We start from the raw sequence: 26,655 nt of genomic DNA on the forward strand, positions 1-26,655 counted from the left end.
CTTGTGACCTCCACATCTCTTCCACGGGGCATTGATATTGTCTTTCTTTTAACTGTAACCTCCACTACTGTTCCAAGGGGCATTGATATTGTCTTTTTATTCCACTGTAACCTCCATCACTCTTCCAAGCGGCATTGATATTGTCTTTTTATTCAACTGTAAACTTCACCACTCTTCCAAGGGGCATTGATATTGTCTTTTTATTCCACTGTAACCTCCACCACTCTTCCAAGGGGCATTCATATTGTCTTCTTAATCCACTGCGACCTCCACTACTTTTCCAAGGGGCATGAAAAACGTCTTGTTAAGCTACTGTCACCTCCACGTACCTTCCAAGGGGCATGAAAACCATCAATTTAAACCACTCTGAACTCCACAGCTCTTGCAAGGGGCATTGATAATGTCTTTTTTTTCCAATGTAACCTCCAGCACTCTTCCAAGGGGCATTGATATTGTATTTTTATTCCACTGTGACCTTCACCACTCTTCCAATGGGCATTGTTATTGTCTTTTTAATCGCCTGCAACCTCCACCACTCTTCCAAGGGGCATTAAAACCATCTTGTTAAGCTACTGTGACCTCCACGTCCCTTCCACGGGGCATTGATATTGTCTTTTTATTCCACTGCCACCTCCACCACTCTACCAAGGGGCAATGATATTGTCTTTTTAATCCACTGCGAACTCCACCACTCTTCCAAGGGGCATTAAAACCATCTGGTTAAACCACTCTGAACTCCACAGCTCTTCCAAGGGGCATTAGTATTGTCTTTTTATTCCACTCTAACCTCCACCACTCTTCCAAGGGGCATTGACATTGTCTTTTTATTCCACTGCGACCTCCACCAGTCCTCCAAGAGGCATTAAAACCGTCTTGTTAAGCTACTGTGACCTCCACGTCTCTTCAAAGGGGCATTGAAACTGTCTTTTTATTCCACTGTAACCTCCACCACTCGTCCAAGGGGCATTGATATTGTCTTTTTATTCCACTCCGACCTCCACCACTCTTCCAAGGGGCATTTATAATGTCTTTTTATTCCACTGCGACCTCCACCACTTTTCCAAGGCTCATTGATATTGTATTTTTAATCCACTGCGACCTCCAACACTCTTCCAAGGGGCATTAAAACCGTCTTGTTAAGCTGTTTTGACCTCCACATCTCTTCCACGGGGCATTGATATTGTCTTTCTTTTAACTGTAACCTCCACCACTGTTCCAAAGGGCATTGATACTGTCTTTTTATTCCACTGTAACCTCCATCACACTTCCAAGCAGCATTGATATTGTCTTTTTATTCAACTGTAACCTTCACCACTCTTCCAAGGGGCATTGATATTGTCTTCTTATTCCACTGTAACCTCCACCACTCTTCCAAGGGGCATTCATATAGTCTTTTTCATCCACTGCGACCTCCACTACTTTTCCAAGGGGCTTTAAAACCGTCTTGTTAAGCTACTGTCACCTCCACGTACCTTCCAAGGGGCATTAAAACCATCAATTTAAACCTCTCTGAACTCCACAGCTTTTGCAAGGGGCATTGATAATGTCTTTTTTTTCCAATGTAACCTCCAGCACTCTTCCAAGGGGCATTGATATTGCCTTTTTAATCCACTGCAACTTCCACCTCTCTTCCAAGGGGCATTAAAACCGTCTTGTTAAGCTACTGTGACCTCCACGTCTCTTTCACGGGGCATTGATATTGTCTTTTTATTCCACTGTAACCTCCACCACTCTTCCAAGGGGCATTGATATTGTCTTTTTATTCCAATGGGACCTTCACCACTCTTCCAAGTGGCATTGTTATTGTCTTTTTAATCCACTGCGACCTCCACCACTCTTCCAAGAAGCATTAAAACCGTATTGTTAAACTATTGTGACCTCCACTTCTCTTCCAAGGTGCATTAAATCCGTCAATTTAAACCACTCTGAACTCCACAGCTCTTGCAAGAGGCATTGATATTGTCTTTTTCCTCCACTGTAACCTACAGAACTCTTTCAAGGGGCAATAATATTGTCTTTTTATTCCACTATGACTTACACCACTCTCCCAAGGTGCATTAAAAACATCTTGTTTAGCTACTGTAACGTCCATGTCTATTCCACGGGGCATTGATATTGTCTTTTTGTTCCACTGCGACTTCCACGTCTCTTCTAAGGTGCATTGATATTGTCTTTTTAATCCACTGCGACCTCCACCACTCTTCCAAGAGGCAATAAAACAGTCTTGTTAAGCTACTGTGACCTCCACGTCTCTTCCAAGTTTCATTAAAACCATCTGGTTAAACCATTCTGAACTTCATAGCTCTTTCAAGGGGCATTGATATTGTCTTTTTAATCCTCTGTGACCTCCACCACTCTTCCAAGGGAATTAAAACTGTCTTGTTAATCTACTGTGACCTCCACGTCTCTTCCAAGGGGCAATAAAACCATCTGGTTAAACCACTCTGAACTCCACAGCTCTTTCAAGGGGCATTGGTATTGTCTTTTTATTCCACTCTAACCTCCACCACTCTTCCAAGGGGCATTGACATTGTCTTTTTATTCCACTACGACCTCCATCATTCTTCCAAGGGGCATTGATATTGTGTTTTTATTCCACTGCCACCTCCACCACTCTTCCAAGGGGCATTGCTATTGTCTTTTTATTCCACTGCGACCTCCACCACTTTTCCAAGGGGCATTAAAAACGTCTTTTTAAGCTACTGTGACCTCCACGTCACTTCCAATGGGCATTAAAACCATCTGGTTAAAGCACTCTGAACTCCACAGCTCTTCCAAGGGGCATTGGTATTGTATTTTTATTCCACTCTAACCTCCACCACTATTCCAAGGGGCATTGGCATTGTCTTTTTATTCCACTGCGACCTCCACCATTCTTCCAAGGGGCATTAAAACAGTCTTGTTAAGCTACAGTGACCTCCACATCTCTTCCACGGGGCATTGATATGGTATTTAAATTCCACTGTAACCTCCACCACTCTACCAAGGGGCATTGATGTTGTCTTTTTATTCCACTGCGACCTCCATCATTCTTCCAAGGGGCATTGATATTGTCTTTTTAATCCACTGCGACCTCCACCACTTTTCCAAGGGGCATTAAAAACGTCTTTTTAAGCTACTGTGACCTCCACGTCACTTCCAATGGGCATTAAAAGCGTCTGTTTAAACCACTCTGAACTCCACAGCTCTTCCAAGGGGCATTGGTATTGTTTTTTTAATCCACTCTAACCTCCACCACTTTCCAATGGGCATTGATATTGTCTTTTTAATCCACTGCGACCTCCACCACTCTTCCAAAGGGCATTAAAAACATCTTCTTAAGCTACTGTGACCTCCACGTCTCTTCCACGGGGCATTGATATTGTCTTTTTATTCCACTGCGACCTCCACCACTCTTCCTCGGGCTATTGATATTGTCTATTTAATCCACTGCAACCTCCACCACTCTTCCATGTGGCATTAAAACCATCTTGTTAAGCTACTGTGACCTCCATGTCTCTTCCAATGGGCATTAAAACCGTATGGTTAAACCAATCTGAACTCCACAGAACGTCCAAGGGGCATTGATATTGTCTTTTTATTCCACTGTAACCTCCACCACTCTTCCAAGGGGCATTGATATTGTCTTTTTATTCCTCTGCGACCTCCACCACTTTTCCAAGGGGCATTAAAAAAGTCTTTTTAAGCTACTGTGACCTCCACGACACTTCCAATGGGCATTGATATTGTGTTTTTATTCCACTGGAACCTCCAACACTCTTCCAAGGTGCATTGATATTGTCTTTTTATTCCACTGAGACTTCAACCACTCCTTCAAGGAGCATTGACATTGTCTTTTTAATCCACTTCGACCTCCACCACTCTTCCAAGGGGCATTAAAACCGTCTGGTTAAGTTACTGTGACCTCCACGTCTCTTCCAAGGATCGTTAAAACCGTCTGGTTATACCACTCTGAACTCCACAGCTCTTCCAAGGGGCATTATTATTGTCTCTTTATTCCACTGTAACCTCCACCACTCTTCCAAGCGGCATTGATATTGTCATTTTATTCCACTGAGACCTCCACCAGTCCTCCAAGAGGCATTAAAACCGTCTTGATAAGCTACTGTGACCTCCACGTCTCTTCCAAGGATTGTTAAAACCGTCTGGTTATACCACTCTGAACTCCACGTCTCTTCCACGGGGCATTGATATTGTCTTTTTATTCCACTGCGACAACCACCACTCTTCCAAGGGTCATTTATAATGTCATTTTATTCAACTGCGACCTCCACCACACTTCCAAGGCTCTTTGATATTGTCTTTTTAATCCACTGCGACCTCCACCACTCTTCCAAGGGGCATTAAAACCATCTTGTTAATCTATTGTGACCTCCACATCTCTTCCACGGGGGCATTGATATTGTCTTTATTTTAACTGTAACCTCCACAACTGTTCCAAAGGGCATTGATATTGTCTTTTTATTCCACTGTAACCTCCATCACTCTTCCAAGGGGCATTGATATTGTCTTTTTATTCAACTGTAACCTTCACCACTCTTCCAGGGGGCATTGCTATTGTCTTTTTATTCCACTGTAACCTCCACCACTCTTCCAAGGGGCATTCATATTGTCTTTTTAATCAATTGCGACCTCCACCACTTTTCCAAGGGGCATTAAAACCGTCTTGTTAAGCTATTGTCACCTCCACGTCCCTTCCAAGGGGCATTAAAACCGTCAATTTAAACCACTCTGAGCTCCACAGCTCTTGCAAGGGGCATTGATATTGTCTTTTATTTCCAATGTAACCTCCAGCACTATTCCAAGGGGCATTGATATTGTCTTTTTATTCCACTGCAACTTCCACCTCTCTTCCAAGGGGATTTAAAACCGTCTTGTTAAGCTACTGTGACCTCCACGTCTCTTTCACGGGGCATTGATATTGTCTATTTATTCCACTGTAACCTCCACCACTCTTCCAAGGGGCATTGATATTGTCCTTTTAATCCTCTGTGACCTCCACCACTTTTCCAAGGGGCATTAAAACCGTCTTGTTAATCTACTATGATCTCCACGTCTCTTCCAAGGGGCAATAAAACCATCTGGTTAAACAACTCAGAACTCCACAGCTCTTCCAAGTGGCATTTGGTATTGTCTTTTTATTCCACTGCGACCTCCACCAGTCCTCCAAGAGGCATTAAAACCGTCTTGTTAAGCTACTGTGACCTCCACGTCTCTTCAACGGGGCATTAAAACAGTCTTTTTATTCCACTGTAACCTCCACCACTCGTCCAAGGGGCATTGATATTGTCTTTTTATTCCACTGCGACCTCCACCACTCTTCCAAGGGGCATTTATAATGTCTTTTTATTCCACTGCGACCTCCACCACTCTTCCAAGGCTCACTGATATTGTCCTTTTAATTCACTTCGACCTCCACCACTCTTCCAAGGGGCATTAAAACCGTCTTGTTAACCTTATTTGACCTCCACATCTCTTCCAAGGGGCATTGATATTGTCTTTCTTTTAACTGTAACCTCCACCACTGTTCCAAGGGGCATTGATATTGTCTTTTTATTCCACTCTAACCTCCATCACACTTCCAAGCAGCATTGATGTTGTCTTTATATTCAACTGTAATCTTCACCACTCTTCCAAGGGGCATTGATATTGTCTTTTTATTCCACTGTAACCTCCACCACTCTTCCAAGGGGCATTCATATTGTCTTTTTAATCCACTGCGACCTCCACTACTTTTCCAAGGGGCATTAAAACCGTCTTGTTAAGCTACTGTCACCTCCACGTACCTTCCAAATGGCATTAAAACCGTCAATTTAAACCACTCTGAACTCCATAGCTCTTGCAAGAGGCATTGATATTGTCTTTTTACTCCACTGTAACCTACAGCACTCTTTCAAGGGGCAATAATATTGTCTTTTTATTCCACTACGACTTCCACCACTCTCCCAAGGTGCATTAAAAACATCTTGTTTAGCTACTGTGACATCCATGTCTATTCCACGGGGCATTGATATTGTCTTTTTATTCCATTGCGACTTCCACCTCTCTTCTAAGGGGCATTGATATTGTCTTTTTAATCCACTGCGACCTCCACCACTCTTCCAAGAGGCAATAAAACAGTCTTGTTAAGCTACTGTGACCTCCACGTCTCTTCCACGGGGCATTAAAACCATCTGGTTAAACCACTCTGCACTCCATAGCTCTTTCAAGAGGCATTGATATTGTCTTTTTATTTCACTGTAACCTCCACCACTCTTTCAAGGGGCATTGATATTGTCTTTTTATTCCACTGCGACCTCCACCACTCTTCCAAGGGGCATTAAAACTGTCTTGTTAAGCTACTGTGACCTCCATGTGTCTTTCACGGGGCATTGATATTGTCTTTTTAATCCTCTGTGACCTCCACCACTTTTCCAAGGGGCATTAAAACCGTCTTGTTAATCTACTGTGACCTCCACGTCTCTTCCAAGGGGCAATAAAACCATCTGGTTAAACCACTCTGAACTCCACAGTTCTTTCAAGGGGCATTGGTATTGTCTTTTTATTCCACTCTAACCTCCACCACTCTTCCAAGGGGCATTGACATTGTCTTATTATTCCACTGCGACCTCCATCATTCTTCCAAGGGGCATTGATATTGTCTTTTTATTCCACTGCCACCTCCACCACTCTTCCAAGGGGCATTGATATTGTCTTTTAAATCCACTGCAACCTCCACCACATTTCCAAGGGGCATTAAAAACGTCTTTTTAAGCTACTGTGATCTCCACGTCACTTCCATTGGGCATTAAAACCGTCTGGTTAAACCACTCTGAACTCCACAGCTCTTCCAAGGGGCATTGGTATTTTCTTTTTATTCCACTCTAACCTCCACCACTCTTCCAAGGGGCATTGACATTGTCTTTTTATTCCACTGCGACCTCCACCATTCTTCCAAGGGGCATTAAAATAGTCTTGTTAAGCTACAGTGACCTCCACATCTCTTCCACGGGGCATTGGTATTGTATTTAAATTCCATTGTAACCTCCACCACTCTACCAAGGGGCATTGATATTGTCTTTTTGTTCCACTGCGACCTCCATAATTCTTCCAAGGGGCATTGATATTGTCTTTTTATTCCACTGCCACCTCCACACCTCTTCCAAGGGTCATTGATATTGTCTTTTTAATCCACTGCGACCTCCACCACTTTTCCAAGGGGCATTAAAAACGTCTTTTTAAGCTACTGTGACCTCCACGTCACTTCCAATGGACATGAAAACTGTCTGTTTAAACCACTCTGAACTCCACAGCTCTTCCAAGGGTCATTGGTATTGTCTTTTTATTCCACTCTAACCTCCACCACTCTTCCAAGGGACATTGACATTGTCTTTTTATTCCACTACGACCTCCACCATTCTTCCAAGGGGCATTAAAACTGTCTAGTTAAGCTACAGTGACCTCCACATCTCTTCCACGGGGCATTGATATTGTATTTAAATTCCACTGTAACCTCCACCACTCTACCAAGGGGCATTGATATTGTATTTTTATTCCGCTGCGACCTCCACCGCTTTTCAATTGTCATTGATATTGTCTTTTTAATCCACTGCGACATCCACCACTCTTCCAAAGGGCATTAAAACCATCTTCTTAACCTACTGTGACCTCCACGTCTCTTCCACGGGGCATTGCTATTGTCTTTTTATTCCACTGCGACCTCCACCACTCTTCCTCGGGCAATTGATATTGTCTTTTTAATCCACTGCAACCTCCACCACTCTTCCATGTGGCATTAAAACCATCTTGTTAAGCTACTGTGACCTCCATGTCTCTTCCAACGGGCATTAAAACCGTATGGTTAAACCAATCTGAACTCCACAGAACTTCCAAGGGGCATTGATATTGTCTTTTTATTCCACTCTAACCTGCACCACTCTTCCAAGGGGCATTGATATTGTCTTTTTATTCCACTGCGACCTCCACCACTCTTCAATGGTCCATTAGAACAGTCTTGTTAAGCTTCTGTGACCTCCATGTCTCTTCCACAGGGCATTGATATTGTCTTTTTATTCCAGTGGAATCTCCAACACTCTTCCAAGGTGCATTGATATTGTCTTTTTATTCCACTGAGACTACAACCACTCCTTCAAGGAGCATTGACATTGTCTTTTTAATCCACTTCGACCTCCACCACTCTTCCAAGGGGCATTAAAACCGTCTTGCTAAGTTACTGTGACCTCCACATCTCTTCCAAGGATCGTTAAAACCGTCTGGTCGCACCACTCTGAACTCCACATCTCTTCCAAGGGGCATTATTATTGTCTTTTTATTCCACTGTAACCTCCACCACTCGTCCAAGGGGCATTGATATTGTCTTTTTATTCCACTGCGACCTCCACCACTCTTCCAAGGGGCATTTATAATGTCTTTTTATTCCACTGTGACCTCCACCACTCTTCCAAGGCTCATTGATATTGTCTTTTTAATCCACTGCGACCTGCACCACTCTTCCAAGGGGCATTAAAACCTTCTTGTTAAGATATTGTAACCTCCACATCTCTTCCACGGGGCATTGATTTTGTCTTTATTTTATCTGCAACCTCCACAACTGTTCCAAGGGGCATTGATATTGTCTTTTTATTCAACTGTAACCTCCATCACTCTTCCAAGGGGCATTGATATTGTATTTTTATTCAACTGTAACCTTCACCACTCTTCCAAGGGGCATTGATATTGTCTTTTTATTCCACTGCAACCTCCAACACTCTTCCAAGGGGCATTCATATTGTCTTTTTAATCCACTGCGACCTCCACCACTTTTCCAAGGGGCATTAAAACCGTCTTGTTAAGCTACTGTTACCACCACGTCCCTTCCAAGGGGTATTAAAACCATCAATTTACACAACTCTGAGCTCCACAGTTCTTGCAAGGGGCATTGATATTGTCTTTTTTTCCAATGTATCCTCCAGCACTATTCCAAGGGGCATTGATATTGTCTTTTTATTCCACTGCAACTTCCACCTCTCTTCCAAGGGGCATTAAAACCGTCTTGTTAAGCTACTGTGACCTCCACGTCTCTTTCACGGGGCATTGATATTGTCTTTTTATTCCACTATAACCTCCACCACTCTTCCAAGGGGCATTAATATTGTCTTTTTATTCCACTGGGACCTTCACCACTCTTCCAAGTGGCATTGTTATTGTCTTCTTAATCCACTGCGACCTCCACCACTCTTCCAAGGGGCATTAAAACCGTATTGTTAAACTACTGTGACCTCCACGTCTCTTCCAAGGTGCATTAAAACCGTCAATTTAAACCACTCTGAACTCCACAGCTCTTCCAAGTGGCATTGATATTGTCTTTTTATTACACTGTAACCTCCACCATTCTTCCAAGGGGTATTGATATTGTCTTTTTAATGCACTGTGACATTCACCACTCTTCCAAGGGGCATTAAAACCATCTGGTTAAACAACTCTGAACTCCATAGCTCTTTCAAGAGGCATTGATATTGTCTTTTTATTTCACTGTAACCTCCACCACTCTTTCAAGGGGCATTGATATTGTCTTTTTAATCATCTGTGACCTCCACCACTTTTCCAAGGGGCATTAAAACCGTCTTGTTAATCTACTGTGACCTCCACGTCTCTTCCAAGGGGCAATAAAACCATCTTGTTAAACCACTCTGTACTCCACAGCTCTTCCAAGGGGCATTGGTATTGTCTTTTTAGTCAACTCTAACCTCCACCACTCTTCCAAGGGGCATTGACATTGTCATTTTATTCCTCTGCAACCTCCATCATTCTACCAAGGGGCATTGATATTGTCTTTTTATTCCACTGCCACCTCCACCACTCTTCCAAGGGACATTGATATTGTCTTTTTAATCCACTGCGACCTCCACCACTTTTCCAAGGGGCATTAAAAATGTCTTTTTAAGCTACTGTGACCTCCACGTCACTTCCAATGGGCATTAAAACCGTCTGGTTAAACCACTCTGAACTCCACAGCTCTTCCAAGGGGCATTGGTTTAGTCTTTTTATTCCACTCTAACCTCCACCACTCTTCCAAGGGGCATTGACATTGTCTTTTTATTCCACTGCGACCTCCACCACTCTTCCAAGGGGCATTAAAACCGTATTGTTAAACTACTGTGACCTCCACGTCTCTTCCAAGGTGCATTAAAACCGTCAATTTAAACCACTCTGAACTCCACAGCTCTTCCAAGTGGCATTGATATTGTCTTTTTCTCCACTGTAACCTCCACCATTCTTCCAAGGGGTATTGATATTGTCTTTTTAATGCACTGCGACCTTCACCACTCTTCCAAGGGGCATTAAAACCATCTGGTTAAACAACTCTGAACTCCATAGCTCTTTCAAGAGGCATTGATATTGTCTTTTTATTTCACTGTAACCTCCACCACTCTTTCAAGGGGCATTGATATTGTCTTTTTATTCCACTGCGACCTCCACCACTCTTCCAAGGGGCATTAAAACTGTCTTGTTAAGCTACAGTGACCTCTACATCTCTTCCACGGGGCAATGATATTGTAATTCAATTCTACTGTAATCTTCACCACTCTACCAAGGGTCATTGATATTGTCTTTTCATTCCACTGCCACCTCCACCACTCTTCCAAGGGGCATTGATATTGTCTTTTTAATCCACTGCGACCTCCACCACTTTTCCAGGGGACATTAAAAACGTCTTTTTAAGCTACTGTGACCTCCACGTCACTTCCAATGGGCATTAAAACCGTCTGGTTAAACCACTCTGAACTCCACAGCTCTTCCAAGGGGCATTGGTATTGTCTTTTTATTCCACTCTAACCTCCACCACTCTTCCAAGGTGCATTGACATTGTCTTTTTATTCCACTGCGACCTCCACCATTCTTCCAAGGGGCATTAAAACTGTCTTGTTAAGCTACAGTGACCTGCACATCTCTTCCATGGTGCATTGATATTGTATTTAAATTCCACTGTAACCTCCACCACTCTACCAAGGCTCATTGATATTATATTTTTATTCCACTGCGACCTCCACCACTCTTCCAAAGGGCATTGATATTGTCTTTTTAATCCACTGCGACCTCCACCATTCTTCCAAAGTGCAATAAAACCATCTTGTTAAGCTACTGTGACCTCCACGTCTCTTCCACGGGGCATTGATATTGTCTTTTTAATCCACTGCAACCTCCACCACTCTTCCAAGGGGCATTGATATTGTCTTTTTAATCCACTGCAACTTCCACCACTCTTCCATGTGGCATTAAAACCATCTTGTTAAGCTACTGTGACCTCCACGTCTCTTCCAAGGGGCATTAAAACCGTATGGTTAAGCCAATCTGAACTCCACAGATCTTCCAAGGGGCATTGATATTGTCTTTTTATTCCACTGTATCCTCCACCACTCTTCCAAGGGGCATTGATATTGTCTGTTTATTCCACTGCGACCTCCACCACTCTTCAAAGGTGCATTAAAACCGTCTTGTTAAGCTACTTTGACCTCCATGTCTCTTCCACAGGGCATTGATATTGTCTTTTTATTCCACTGGAACCTCCAACACTCTTCCAAGGTGCATTGATATTGTCTTTTTTTTCCACTGAGACTTCAACCACTCCTTCATTTAGCATTGACATTGTCTTTTTAATCCACTTTGACCTCCACCACTCTTCCAAGGGGCATTAAAATAGTCTTGTTAATCTACTGTGACCTCAACGTCTCTTCCAAGGGGAATTAAAACCGTCAATTTAAACCACTCTCAACTCCACAGCTCTTGCAAGGGGCTTTGATATTGTTTTTTATTCCACTGTAACCTCCAGAACTATTCCAAGGGGCATTGATATTGTCTTTTTATTCCACTGCGACTTTCACCTCTCTACCAAGGGACATTAAAACCGTCTTGTTAAGCTACTGTGACATCCACGTCTCTTTCACGGGGCATTGATATTGCCTTTTTATTCCACTGCCACCTCCATTAAAAACGTCTTTTTAAGCTACTGTGACCTCCACGTCACTTCCAATGGGCATTAAAACCGTCTGGTTTAACTACTCTGAACTCCACTGCTCTTCCAAGGGGCATTGATATTGTCTTTTTATTCCTCTGTTACCTCCACCACTCTTAAAAGGGGCATTGATATTGTTTTTTTATTCCACTGCGACCTAAACTACTCTTCCAAGGGGCATTGATATTGTCTTTTTATTGCACTGCGACCTCCACCACTCTTCTAACGGGCATTTATATTGTCTTTTTAATCCACTGCGACCTCAAGCACTCTTCCAAGGGGCATTAAAACCGTATTGTTAAACTACTGTGACCTCCACATCTCTTCCAAGGTGCATTAAAACCGTCAATTTAAACCACTCTGAATTCCACAGCTCTTGCAAGAGGCATTGATATTGTCTTTTTACTCCACTGTAACCTACAGCACTCTTTCAAGAGGCAATAATATTGTCTTTTTATTCCACTACGACTTCCACCACTCTCCCAAGGTGCATTAAAAACATCTTGTTTAGCTACTGTAACGTTCATGTCTATTCCACGGGGCATTGATATTGTCTTTTTATTCTATTGCGACTTCCACCTCTCTTCTAAGGGGCATTGATATTGTCTTTTTAATCCACTGTGACCTCCACCACTGTTCCAAGAGGCAATAAAACAGTCTTGTTAAGCTACTGTGACCTCCACGTCTCTTCCAAGGTGCAATAAAACCATCTGGTTAAACCACTCTGAACTCCAAAGCTCTTTCAAGAGGCATTGATATTGTCTTTTTATTTCACTGTAACCTCCACCACTCTTTCAAGGGGCATTGATATTGTCTTTTTATTCCACTGCGACCTCCACCACTCTTCCAAGGGGCATTAAAACTGTCTTGTTAAGCTACTATGACCTCCATGTGTCTTCCACGGGGCATTGATATTGTCTTTTTAATCCTCTGTGACCTTCACCACTTTTCCGAGGGGCATTAAAACCGTCTTGTTAATCTACTGTGACCTCCACGTCTCTTCCAAGGGGCAATAAAACCATCTGGTTAAACCACTCTGAACTCCACAGTTCTTTCAAGGGGCATTGGTATTGTCTTTTTATTCCACTCTAACCTCCACCACTCTTCCAAGGGGCATTGACATTGTCTTATTATTCCACTGCGACCTACATAATTCTTCCAAGGGGCATTGATATTGTCTTTTTATTCCACTGCCACCTCCACCACTCTTCCAAGGGGCATTGATATTGTCTTTTTAATCCACTGCAACCTCCACCACTTTTCCAAGGGGCATTAAAAACGTCTTTTTAAGCTACTGTGACCTCCACGTCACTTCCAATGGGCATTAACACCGTCTGGTTAAACCACTCTGAACTCCACAGCTCTTGCAAGGGGCATTGATATTGTCTTTTTATTCCAATGTAACCTCCAGCAATCTTCCAAGTGGCATTGAAGCCGTCTTGTTAAGCTACTGTCAAGTCCATGTCTATTCCACGGGGCATTGATATTGTCTTTTTATTCCACTGTAACCTCCACCACTCTTCCAAGTTTCATTGACATTGTCTTTTTTTCCACTGCGACTTCCACCTCTCTTCTAAGGTTCATTGATATTGTCTTTTTAATCCACTGCGACCTCCACCACTCTTCCAAGGGGCATTAAAACAGTCTTGTTAAGCTGCTGTGACCTCCATGTCTCTTCCAAGGGGCATTAAAACCATCTGGTTAAACCTCTGTGAACTCCACAGCTATTCGAAGGGGCATTGAAATTTTCTTTTTCTTCCACTGTAACCTCCACCACTATTCCAAGGGGCATTGATTTTGTCTTTTTATTCCACTTCGACCTCCACCACTCTTCCAATGGGCATTGTTATTGTCTTTTTAATCCCCTGCAACCTCCACCTCTCTTCCAAGGGGCATTAAAACCGTCTTGTTAAGCTACTGTGAGCTCCACGTCCCTTCCACGGGCATTGATATTGTCTTTTTATTCCTCTGCGACCTCCACCACTCTTCCAAGGGACATTGATATTGTCTTTTTAATCCACTGCGAACTCCACCACTCTTCCAAGGGGCATTAAAACCGTCTTGTTATGCTACTGTGACGTCGAATTCTCTTCCAAGGGGCGTTAAAACCATCTTGATAAACCACACTGAACTCCACAGCTCTTCCAAGGGTCATTTCTATTGTCTTTTTATTCCACCCTAACCTCCACCACTCTTCCAAGGGGCATTGACATTGTCTTTTTAAGCTACTGTGACCTCCACGTCACTTCCAATGGGCATTAAAACCGTCTGGTTTAACTACCCTAAACTCCACTGCTCTTCCAAGGGGCATTGATATTGTCTTTTTAATCCACTGTTTCCTCCACCACACTTCCAAGGGGCATTGATATTGTTTTTTTGTTCCACTGCGACCACCACTACTCTTCCAAGGGGCATTGATATTGTCTTTTTATTCCACTACAACCTCCACCACTCTTCTAAGGGGCATTTATACTGTCTTTTTAATCAAATGCAACCTCTACCACTCTTCCAAGGGCCATTAAAACCGTGTTGTTAAGCTACTTTGACCTCCACGTCAATTCCACGGGGCATTAAAACCGTCAATTTAAACCACTCTGAACTCCACAGCTCTTGCAAGAGACATTGATATTGTCTTTTTATTCCAATGTAACCTCCAGCACTCTTCCAAGGGGCACTAAAACCGTCTTGTTAATCTACTGTGACCTCCACGTCTCTTTCACTGGGCATTGATATGGTCTTTTTATTCCACTGTAACCTCCACCACTCTTCCAAGGGGCATTGATATTGTCTTTTTATTTCACTGGGACCTTCAACACTCTTCCAAGTGGCATTGATATTTTCATTTTAATCCACTGCGACCTCCACCACTCTTCCAAGGGGCATTAAAACCGTATTGTTAAGCTACTGTGACCTCCACGTCTCTTCCAAGGTGCATTAAAACCGTCAATTTAAAACCGTCAATTTAAACCACTCTGGACTCCACATCTCTTGCAAGAGGCATTGATATTGTCTTTTTATTCCACTGTAACCTACAGCACTCTTTCAAGGGGCATTGATATTGTCTTTTTATTCCACTACGACTTCCACCACTCTCCCAAAGTTCATTAAAAACGTCTTGTTTAGCTACTGTAACGTCCATGTCTATTCCACGGGGCATTGATATTGTCTTTTTATTCCACTGTATCCTCCACCACTCTTCAAAGGGGTATTGATATTGTCTTTTTATTCCACTGCGACTTCCACCTCTCTTCTAAGGGGCATTGATATTGTCTTCTTAATCCACTGCGACCTCCACCACTCTTCCCCGAGGCATTAAAACAGTCTTGTTAAGCTACTGTGACCTCCAAATCTCTTCCACGAGGCACTGATATTGTCTTTTTATTCCACTGCGACCTCCAAATCTCTTCCAAGTGGAATTGATATTGTCTTTTTATTCCACTGCGACCTCCACCACTCTTCTAAGGGGCATTGATATTGTCTTTTTAATCCCCTGCAACCTCCACCACTCTTCCAAGGGGCATTAAAACAGTTTTGATAAGCTACTGTGACCTCCACGTCTCTTCCAAGGGGCATTAAAACCGTGTTGTTAAACCACTCTGAACTCCACAGCTATTCCAAGAAACATTGATATTGTCTTTTTATTCGACTGTAACCTCCACCACTCTTCCAAGGGGCATTAAAACCGTCTTGTTAAGCTACTGTGACCTCCACGTCTCTTCCAAGGGGCATTAAAACCGTCAATTTAAACCACTCTGAACTCCACAGCTCTTGCAAGAGGCATTGATATTGTCTTTTTATTCCAATGTAACCTCCAGCACTCTTCCAAGGGGCATTGTTATTGTCTTTTTATTCCACTGCAACTTCCACCTCTCTTCCAAGGGGCATTAAAACCGTCTTGTTAAGCTACTGTGACCTCCACGTCTCTTTCACTGGGCATTGATATGGACTTTTTATTCCACTGTAACCTCCATCACTCTTCCAAGGGGCATTGATATTGTCTTTCTATTCCACTGTAACCTCCATCACTCTTCCAAGGGGCATTGATATTGTCTTTTTATTCTACTGTAACCTCCACAACTCTTCCAAGGGGCATTGATATTGTCTTTTTATTCCACTGCGACCTCCACCACTCTTCCAAGGGGCATTCATATTGTCTTTTTATTCCACTGTAACCTCCACCAATCTTCCAAGGGGCATTGATATTGTCTTTTTATTCCACTGCGACCTCCACCACTCTTCTAAGGGGTATTGATATTGTCTTTTAAATCCACAATGATCTCCACCACTCTTCCAAGGAGCATTAAAACAGTCTTGTTAAGCTACTGCTACCTCCTCGTCTCTTCCAAGGGGCATTAAAACCGTCTGGTTAAACACTCTGAACTCCACGCCTCTTACAAGAGGCATTGATATTGTCTTTTTATTCGACTGTAACATCCACCACTCTTCCAAGGGGCATTGATATTGTCTTTTTAATCAACTGCGACCTCCAACACTCTTCCAAGGGGCATTAAAACCGTCTTGTGAAGCTACTGTGACATCCACGTCCCTTCCACGGGGCATTGATATTGTCTTTTTATTCCACTGCAACCTCCACCACTCTTCCAAGGGTCATTGGTATTGTCTTTTTAATCCACTGCGACCTCCACCACTCTTCCAAGGGGCATTGATATTGTCTTTTTAATCCACTGTGACCTCCACGTCTCTTCCAAGGGGCATTAAAACCGTCAATTTAAACCACTCTGTACTCCACAGCTCTTCCAAGGAGCACTGGTATTGTCTTTTTATTCCACTCTAACCTCCACCACTCTTCCAAGGGGCATTGACATTGTCTATTTTGTCCACTGCGACCTCCACCACTCTTCCAAGGGGCATTAAAACTGTCTTGTTATGCTACTGTCACGTCGACTTCTCTTCCAAGGGGCATTAAAACCATCTGGTTAAACCACTCTGAACTCCACAGCTCTTCCAAGGGGCATTTGTATTGTCTTTTATTCCACTCTAACCTCCACCACTCTTCCAAGGTGCATTGACATTGTCTTTTTATTCCACTGCGACCACCACCAATCTTTCAAGGGGCATTAAAACCATATTGTTAAGCTACAGTGACCTCAACATCTCTTCGACGGGGCATTGATATTGTCTTTTAATTCCACTGCGACCTCCAAAACTCTTCCAAGGGGCATTGATATTGTCTTTTTAATCCACTGCGAACTCCACCACTCTTGAAAAGGGCATTAAAACCGTCTTGTTATGCTACTGTGACGTCGACTTCTCTTCCAAGGGGCATTAAAACCATCTGGTTAAACCACTCTGAACTCCACAGCTCTTCCAATGGGCATTATTATTGTCTTTTTTTTCCACTGTAACCTCCACCACTCTTCCAAGGGGCATTGATATTGTCTTTTTATTCCACTGCGACCTCCACCAGTCCTCCAAGAGGCATCAAAACCATCTTGTTTAGCTACTGTGACCTCCACGTCTCTTCCACTGGGCATTTAAATTGTCTTTTTATTCCACTGTAACCTCCACCACTCGTCCAAGGGGCATTGATATTGTCTTTTTATTCCACTGCGACCTCCACGACTCTTCCAAGGGGCATTGATAATGTCTTTTTATTCCACTGCGACCTCCACCACTCTTCCAAGGCTCATTGATATTGTCTTTTTAATCCACTGCGACCTCCACCACTCTTCCAAAGGGCATTAAAACCGTCTTGTTAAGCTATTGTGACCTCCACATCTTTACCTCGGGGCATTGATATTGTCTTTTTATTTAACTGTAACCTCCACCACTGTTCCAAGGGGCATTGATATTGTCTTTTTATTCCACTGTAACCTCCATCACTCTTCCAAGGGGCATTGATATTGTCTTTTTATTCTACTGTAACCTCCACAACTCTTCCAAGGGGCATTGATATTGTCTTTTTATTCCACTGCGACCTCCACCACTCTTCCAAGGGGCATTCATATTGTCTTTTTAATCCACTGCGAACTCCACCACTCTTCTAAGGGGCATTAAAACCGTCTTGTTATGCTACTGTGACGTCGACTTCTCTTCCAAGGGGCATTAAAACCATCTGGTTTAACCACTCTGAACTCCACAGCTCTTCCAAGGGGCATTATTATTGTCTTTTTTTTGCACTGTAACCTCCACCACTCTTCCAAGGGGCATTGATATTGTCTTTTTATTCCACTGCGACGTCCACCAGTCCTCCAAGAGGCATTAAAACCATCTTGTTAAGCTACTGTGACCTCCACGTCTCTTCCACGGGGCATTTAAATTGTCTTTTTATTACACTGTAACCTCCATCACTCGTCCAAGGGGCATTGATATTGTCTTTTTATTCCACTGCGACCTCCACCACTCTTCCAAGGGGCATTGATAATGTCTTTTTATTCCACTGCGACCTCCACCACTCTTCCAAGGCTCATTGATATTGTCTTTTTAATTCACTGCGACCTCCACCACTCTTCCAAGGGCATTAAAACCGTCTAGTTAAGCTATTGTGACTTCCACATCTCTACCACGGGGCATTGATATTGTCTTTTTATTTTACTGTAACCTCCACCACTGTTCCAAGGGGCATTGATATCGTCTTTTTATTCCACCGTAACCTCCATCACTCTTCCAAGGGGCATTGATGTTGTCTTTTTATTCAACTGTAACCTCCACAACTCTTCCAATGGGCATTGATATTGTCTTTTTAATCCACTGCGACCTCCACCACTCTTCCAATGGGCATTGATATTGTCTTTTTAATCCACTGTGACCTCCACGTCTCTTTCAACGGGCATTAAAACCGTCAATTTAAACCACTCTGTACTCCACAGCTCTTCCAAGGAACACTGGTATTGTCTTTTTATTCCACTCTTACCTCCACCACTCTTCCAAGGGGCATTGACATTGTCTATTTTTTCCACTGCGACCTCCACCACTCTTCCAAGGGGCATTAAGACCATCTTGATAAGCTACAGTGACCTCCACAACTCTTCTATGGGGCATTGATATTGCCTTTTTATTCCACTGTACCCTCCACCACTCTTCCAAGGGGCATTGATTTTGTTTTTTTATCCCACTGCGACCTCTACCACTCTTCCAATGTGCATTGATATTGTCTTTTTAATCCACTGCAACCTCCACCACTCTTCCAAGGGGCATTAAAGCCGTCTTGTTAAGCTACTGTGACCTCCATGTCTCTTCCCCAGGGCATTGATATTGTCTTTTTATTCCACTGGAACCTCCAACACTCTTCCAAGGTGCATTGATATTGTCTTTTTATCCCACTGAGACTTCAGCGACTCCTTCAAGGAGCATTGACATTGTCTTTTTAATGCACTTCGACCTCCACCACTCTTCCAAGGGGCATTAAAACAGTCTTGTTAAGCTACTGTGACCTCCACGTCTCTTCCAAGGGGCATTAAAAGCGTCAACTTAAACGACTCTCATCTCCACAGCTCTTGCAAGGGGCTTTGATATTGTTTTTTATTCCACTGTAACCTCCAGCACTTTTCCAAGAGGCATTGATATTGTCTTTTTATTCCACTGCGACCTCCACCACTCTTCCAAGGGGCATTCATATTGTCTTTTTAATCCACTGCGAACTCCACCACTCTTCGAAGGGGCATTAAAACCGTCTTGTTATGCTACTGTGACGTCGACTTCTCTTCCAAGGGGCATTAAAACCATCTGGTTAAACCACTCTGAACTCCACAGCTTTTCCAAGGGGCATTATTATTGTCTTTTTTTTGCACTGTAACCTCCACCACTCTTCCAAGGGGCATTGATATTGTCTTTTTATTCCACTGCGACCTCCACCAGTCCTCCAAGAGGCATTAAAACCATCTTGTTAAGCTACTGTGACCTCCACGTCTCTTCCACGGGGCATTTAAATTGTCTTTTTATTACACTGTAACCTCCACCACTCGTCCAAGGGGCATTGATATTGTCTTTTTATTCCACTGCGACCTCCACCACTCTTCCAAGGGGCATTGATAATGTCTTTTTATTCCACTGCGACCTCCACCACTCTTCCAAGGCTCATTGATATTGTCTTTTTAATTCACTGCGACCTCCACCACTATTCCAAGGGCATTAAAACCGTCTAGTTAAGCTATTGTGACTTCCACATCTCTACCACGGGGCATTGATATTGTCATTTTATTTAACTGTAACCTCCACAACTCTTCCAATGGGCATTGATATTGTCTTTTTAATCCACTGCGACCTCCACCACTCTTCCAATGGGCATTGATATTGTCTTTTTAATCCACTGTGATGTCCACGTCTCTTTCAACGGGCATTAAAACCGTCAATTTAAACCACTCTGTACTCCACAGCTCTTCCAAGGAGCACTGGTATTGTCTTTTTATTCCACTCTAACCTCCACCACTCTTCCAAGGGGCATTGACATTGTCTATTTTTTCCACTGCGACCTCCACCACTCTTCCAAGGGGCATTAAGACCATCTTGATAAGCTACAGTGACCTCCACAACTCTTCTATGGGGCATTGATATTGCCTTTTTATTCCACTGTACCCTCCACCACTCTTCCAAGGGGCATTGATTTTGTTTTTTTATCCACTGCGACCTCTACCACTCTTCCAATGTGCATTGATATTGTCTTTTTAATCCACTGCAACCTCCACCACTCTTCCAAGGGGCATTGATATTGTCTTTTTATTTAATTTGAACCTCCACCACTCTTCCAAGGGGCATTGATATTGTCTTTTTATTCCACTGTGACCTCCACCATTCTTCCAAGGGACATTGATATTGTATTTTTATTCCACTGTAACCTCCACCACTCTTCCAAGGGGCATTGATATTGTCTTTTTATTCCACTGTAACCTCCACCACTCTACCAAGGGACATTGATATTGTCTTTTTACTCCACTGCGACCTCTATCACTCCTCCAAGGGGCTTTAAAACAGTCTTGATAAGCTTCTGTGACCTTCACGTCTCTTCCAAGGGGCATTAAACCGCATGGTTAATCCACTCTGAACTCCACAGCTCTTCCAAGAGGCATTGATATTGTCTTTTTTTTCAACTGTAACCTCCACCACTCTTCCAAGGGGCATTGATATTGTCTTTTTTTTCCACTGCGACCTCCACCACTCTTACAAGGGGATTTGATAGTCTTTTTAATCCACTGCGACCTCCACCACTCTTCCAAGGGTCATTAAAACCGTCTTGTTAAGCTACTGTGACCTCCACGTCCCTTCCACGGGGCATTGATATTGTCTTTTTATTCCACTGCGACCTCCACCACTCTTCCAAGGTGCATTGATATTGTCTATTTATTCCACTATGACCTTCACCCCTCTTCCAAGGAACATTTATATTGTCTTTTTTTTCCACTGTAACCTCCACCACTCTTCTAAGGGGCATTGATATTTTCTTTTTATTCCACTACGACCTCCACCACTCTTCCAAGGGGCATCAATAATGTCTTTTTAATCCACTGCGACCTCCACCACTCTTCAAAGGGGCATTAAAACCGTCTTGTTAAGCTACTGTGACCTCCATGTCTCTTCCAACGGGCATTAAAACTGTCAATTTAAACGACTCTGAACTCCACAGCTCTTGCAAAAGGCATTGATATTGTCTTTTTATTCCACTGTAACCTCCACCACTCTTCCAAGGGGCATTGATTTTGTCTTTTTAATCTACTGCGACCTCCATCTCTCTTCCAAGAAGCATTAAAACCATCTTGTTTAGCTACTGTGTCCTCCACGTCTATTCCACTGTGCCTTAAAACCTTCTGGTTAAACCACTGTGAACTCCTCAGCTCTTCCAAGGGGCATGGATATTGTCTTTTTATTCCAATTTAACCTCCACCACTCAACCTAGGGGCATTGATATTGTCTTTTTATTTTACTGCGAAATCCACCACTCTTCCAAGGGGCATTAATATTGTCTTTTTATTCCACTGCGACCTCCACCACTCTTCCAAGGGTCATTGATATTGTCTTTTTATTCCACTGTAACCTCCAATACTCTTCCAAGGGGCATTGATATTGTCTTTTTATTCCACTGCGACCTCCACCTCTCTGCCAAGGGGCATTAGAACCATCTTGTTAAGGTACTGTGTCCTCCAACTCTCTTCCACGAGGCATTGATATTGTCTTTTTATTCCAGTGCGACCTCCACATCTCTTCCAAGTCGAATTGATATTGTCTTTTTATTCCACTGCGACCTCCACCACTCTACTAAGGGGCATTGATATTGTCTTTTTAATCCACTGTGACCTCCACGTCTCTTCCAAGGGCATTAAACCGTCTTGTTAAACCACTCTGTACTCCACAGCTCTTCCAAGAGGCATTGATATTGTCTTTTTATTCGACTGTAACCTCCAACACTCTTCCAAGGGACATTGATATTGTCTGTGTTTTCCACTGCGAACTCCACCACTCTTCCAATGGGCATTAAAACCGTCTTGTTATGCTACTGTGACCTCCACGTCCCTTCCACGGGGCATTGATATTGTCTTTTTATTCCACTGCGACCTCCAAGTCTCTTCCACAGGGCATTGTTATTGTCTTTTTATTACACTGCGACCTCCACCACTCTGCCAAGGCGCATTAAAACCGTCTTGTTTAGCTACTGTGACCTACACGTCTTTTCCACAGGGCATTGTAATTGTCTTTTTATTCCACTGCGACCTCAACCACTCTGCCAAGGGGCATTAAAACAGTCTTGTTAACCTACTGTGACCTTCACGTCTCTTTCACAGGGCATTGTTATTGTCTTTTTATTCCACTGCGACCTCCACCACTCTTCCAATTGGCATTAAAACTGTCTTGTTAAGCTACTGTGTCCTCCACGTCTCTTCCAAGGGGCATTGACAATGTCTTTTTATTCCATTGTAACCTTCTGCACTCTTCCAAGTGCATTGATATTGTCTTTTTATTCCTCTGCGATGTCAACGACTCTTCCAAGGGGCATTAAAACCGTCTTGTTAAGCTGCTGTGACCTCCAAGTTTCTTACACAGGGCATTATTATTGTCTTTTTATTCCACTGTAACCTCCACCACTCTTCCAAGGGGCATTGATATTGTCTTTTATTCCACTGTAACCTCCACCACTGTTCTAAGGGGCATTAAAACCGTCTTGTTAAGCTACTGTGACCTCCACGTCTTTTCCACAGGGCATTGTTATTGTCTGTTTATTCCACTGCGACCTCCTCCACTCTGCCGAGGGCATTAACACCGTCTTGTTAAGCTACTGTGATGTCCACATCTCTTCCACGGGGCATTGATATTGTGTTTTTATTCCACTGTAACCTCCACCACTCTTCCAAGGGGCATTGATATTGTATTTTTATTCCACTACGACCTCCACCACTCTACCAAGGTTCATAGATGTTGTCTTTTTAATCCACTTCGACCTCCACCACTCTTCCAAGGGGCATTAAAACAGTCTTGTTAAGCTACTGTGACCTCCACGTCTCTTCCAAGGGGCACTAAAACCATTTGGTTAAACCACTCTGTACTCCACAGCTCTTCCAAGGGGCATTGATATTATCTTTTTATTTCACTGTAACTTCCACCACTCTTTCAAGGGGCATTGATATTGTGTTTTTATTCCACTGTAACCTCCACCACTCTTCCAAGTGGCATTGATATTGTCTTTTTATTCCACTGTAACCTCCACCACTCTTCCAAGGGGCATTGATATTGTCTTTTTATTCCACTGCGACCTCCACCACTCTTCCAAGGTTCATTGATATTGTCTTTTTAATCCACTGCGACCTCCACCACTCTTCCAAGGGGCATTAAAACCGTCTTGTTAAGCTACTGTGAAATCCACGTCTCTTCCAAGGGGCACTCAAACCGTTTGGTTAAGCCACTCTGTACTCCACAGCTCTTCCAAGGGGCATTGATATTGTCTTTTTATTTCACTGTAACTTCCACCACTCTTTCAAGGGGCATTGATATAGTATTTTTATTCCACTGTGACCTCCACCTCTCTTCCAAGGGGCATTAAAACCATCTTGTTAAGCTACTGTGACCTCCAAGTCTCTTCCAAGGGGCATTAAAACCGTCTGGTTAAACCGCTCTGAGCACCACAGCACTTCCAAGGGGCATTTACAATGTCTTTTTATTCCATTGTAACGTTCTGCACTCTTCCAAGTGCTTTGATATTGTCTTTTTATTCCTCTGCGACGTCCACGACTCTTCCATGGGGCATTAAAACCGTCTTGTTAAGCTACTGTGACCTCCAAGTTTCTTACACAGGGCATTGATATTGTCTTTTTATTCCACTGTAACCTCCACCACTCTTCCAAGGGGCATTGATATTGTCTTTTTATTCCACTGCGACCTCCACCACTCTGCCAAGCGGCATTAAAACCGTCTTGTTAAGCTACTGTGATGTCCACGTCTCTTCCAAGAGGCATTGATATTGTCTTTTTATTCCACTGCAACCTCCACCACTCTTCCAGGGTTCATTGATATTGTCTTTTTAATCCACTGCGACATCCACCACTCTTCCAAGGGGCATTAAAACCGTCTTGTTAAGCTACTGTAACCTCCACGTCTCTTCCAAGGGGCACGAAAACCGTTTGGTTAAACGACTCTTTACTCCACAGCTCTTCCAAGGGGCATTGATATTGTCTTTTTATTTCACTATAACTTCCACCACTCCTTCAAGGGGCATTGATATTGTATTTTTATTCCTCTGTGACCTCCACCACTCTTCCAAGGGGCATTAAAACAGTCTTGTTAAGCTACTGTGACCTCCACGTCTCTTCCAAGGGGCACTAAAACCGTTTGGTTAAACCACAATGTACTCCACAGCTCTTCCAAGGGGCATTGATATTGTCTTTTTATTTCACTGTAATTTCCACCACTCTTTCAAGGGGCATTGATATTGTCTTTTTATTCCACTGTAACCTCCACCACTCTTCCAAGGGGCATTGATATTGTCTTTTTATTCCACTGCGACCTCCACCACTCTGCCAAGCGGCATTAAAACCGTCTTGTTAAGCTACTGTGATGTCCACGTCTCTTCCAAGAGGCATTGATATTGTCTTTTTATTCCACTGCAACCTCCACCACTCTTCCAGGGTTCATTGATATTGTCTTTTTAATCCACTGCGACATCCACCACTCTTCCAAGGGGCATTAAAACCGTCTTGTTAAGCTACTGTAACCTCCACGTCTCTTCCAAGGGGCACGAAAACCGTTTGGTTAAACGACTCTTTACTCCACAGCTCTTCCAAGGGGCATTGATATTGTCTTTTTATTTCACTATAACTTCCACCACTCCTTCAAGGGGCATTGATATTGTATTTTTATTCCTCTGTGACCTCCACCACTCTTCCAAGGGGCATTAAAACAGTCTTGTTAAGCTACTGTGACCTCCACGTCTCTTCCAAGGGGCACTAAAACCGTTTGGTTAAACCACAATGTACTCCACAGCTCTTCCAAGGGGCATTGATATTGTCTTTTTATTTCACTGTAATTTCCACCACTCTTTCAAGGGGCATTGATATTGTCTTTTTATTCCACTATAACCTCCACCACTCTTCCAAGGGGCATTGATATTGTCTTTTTATTCCACTGCGACCTCCACCACTCTTCCAAGGTTCATTGATATTGTCTTTTTAATCCACTGCGACCTCCACCACTCTTCCAAGGGGCATTAAAACCGTCTTGTTAAGCTACTGTGAAATCCACGTCTCTTCCAAGGGGCACTCAAACCGTTTGGTTAAGCCACTCTGTACTCCACAGCTCTTCCAAGGGGCATTGATATTATCTTTTTATTTCACTGTAACTTCCACCACTCTTTCAAGGGGCATTGATATAGTATTTTTATTCCACTGTGACCCCCACCTCTCTTCCAAGGGGCATTAAAACCGTCTTGTTAAGCTACTGTGACCTCCAAGTCTCTTCCAAGGGGCATTAAAACCGTCTGGTTAAACCGCTCTGAGCACCACAGCACTTCCAAGGGGCATTTACAATGTCTTTTTATTCCATTGTAACGTTCTGCACTCTTCCAAGTGCTTTGATATTGTCTTTTTATTCCTCTGCGACGTCCACGACTCTTCCATGGGGCATGAAAACCGTCTTGTTAAGCTACTGTGACCTCCAAGTTTCTTACACAGGGCATTGATATTGTCTTTTTATTCCACTGTAACCTCCACCACTCTTCCAAGGGGCATTGATATTGTCTTTTTAATCCACTGCGACCTCCCTCACTCTTCCAAGAAGCATTGAAACTGTCTTGTTAAGCTACTGTGACCTCCATGTCTCTTCCACAGGGCATTGTTATTGTCTTTTTATTCCACTGCGAACTCCACCACTCTGCCAAGCGGCATTAAAACCGTCTTGTTAAGCTAATGTGATGTCCACGTCTCTTCCAAGAGGCATTGATATTGTCTTTTTATTCCACTGCAACCTCCACCACTCTTCCAAGGTTCATTGATATTGTCTTTTTAATCCACTGCGACATCCACCACTCTTCCAAGGGGCATTAAAACCGTCTTGTTAAGCTACTGTAACCTCCACGTCTCTTCCAAGGGGCACGAAAAACGTTTGGTTAAACGACTCTTTACTCCACAGCTCTTCCAAGGGGCATTGATATTGTCTTTTTATTTCACTATAACTTCCACCACTCCTTCAAGGGGCATTGATATTGTATTTTTATTCCTCTGTGACCT

The sequence above is a fragment of the Phyllobates terribilis genome, unplaced genomic scaffold (genome assembly GCF_046119375.1).
Source record: "Phyllobates terribilis strain yellow unplaced genomic scaffold, ASM4611937v1 Scaffold_21__1_contigs__length_20361869, whole genome shotgun sequence".
Lineage (NCBI taxonomy): Eukaryota > Metazoa > Chordata > Amphibia > Anura > Dendrobatidae > Phyllobates > Phyllobates terribilis.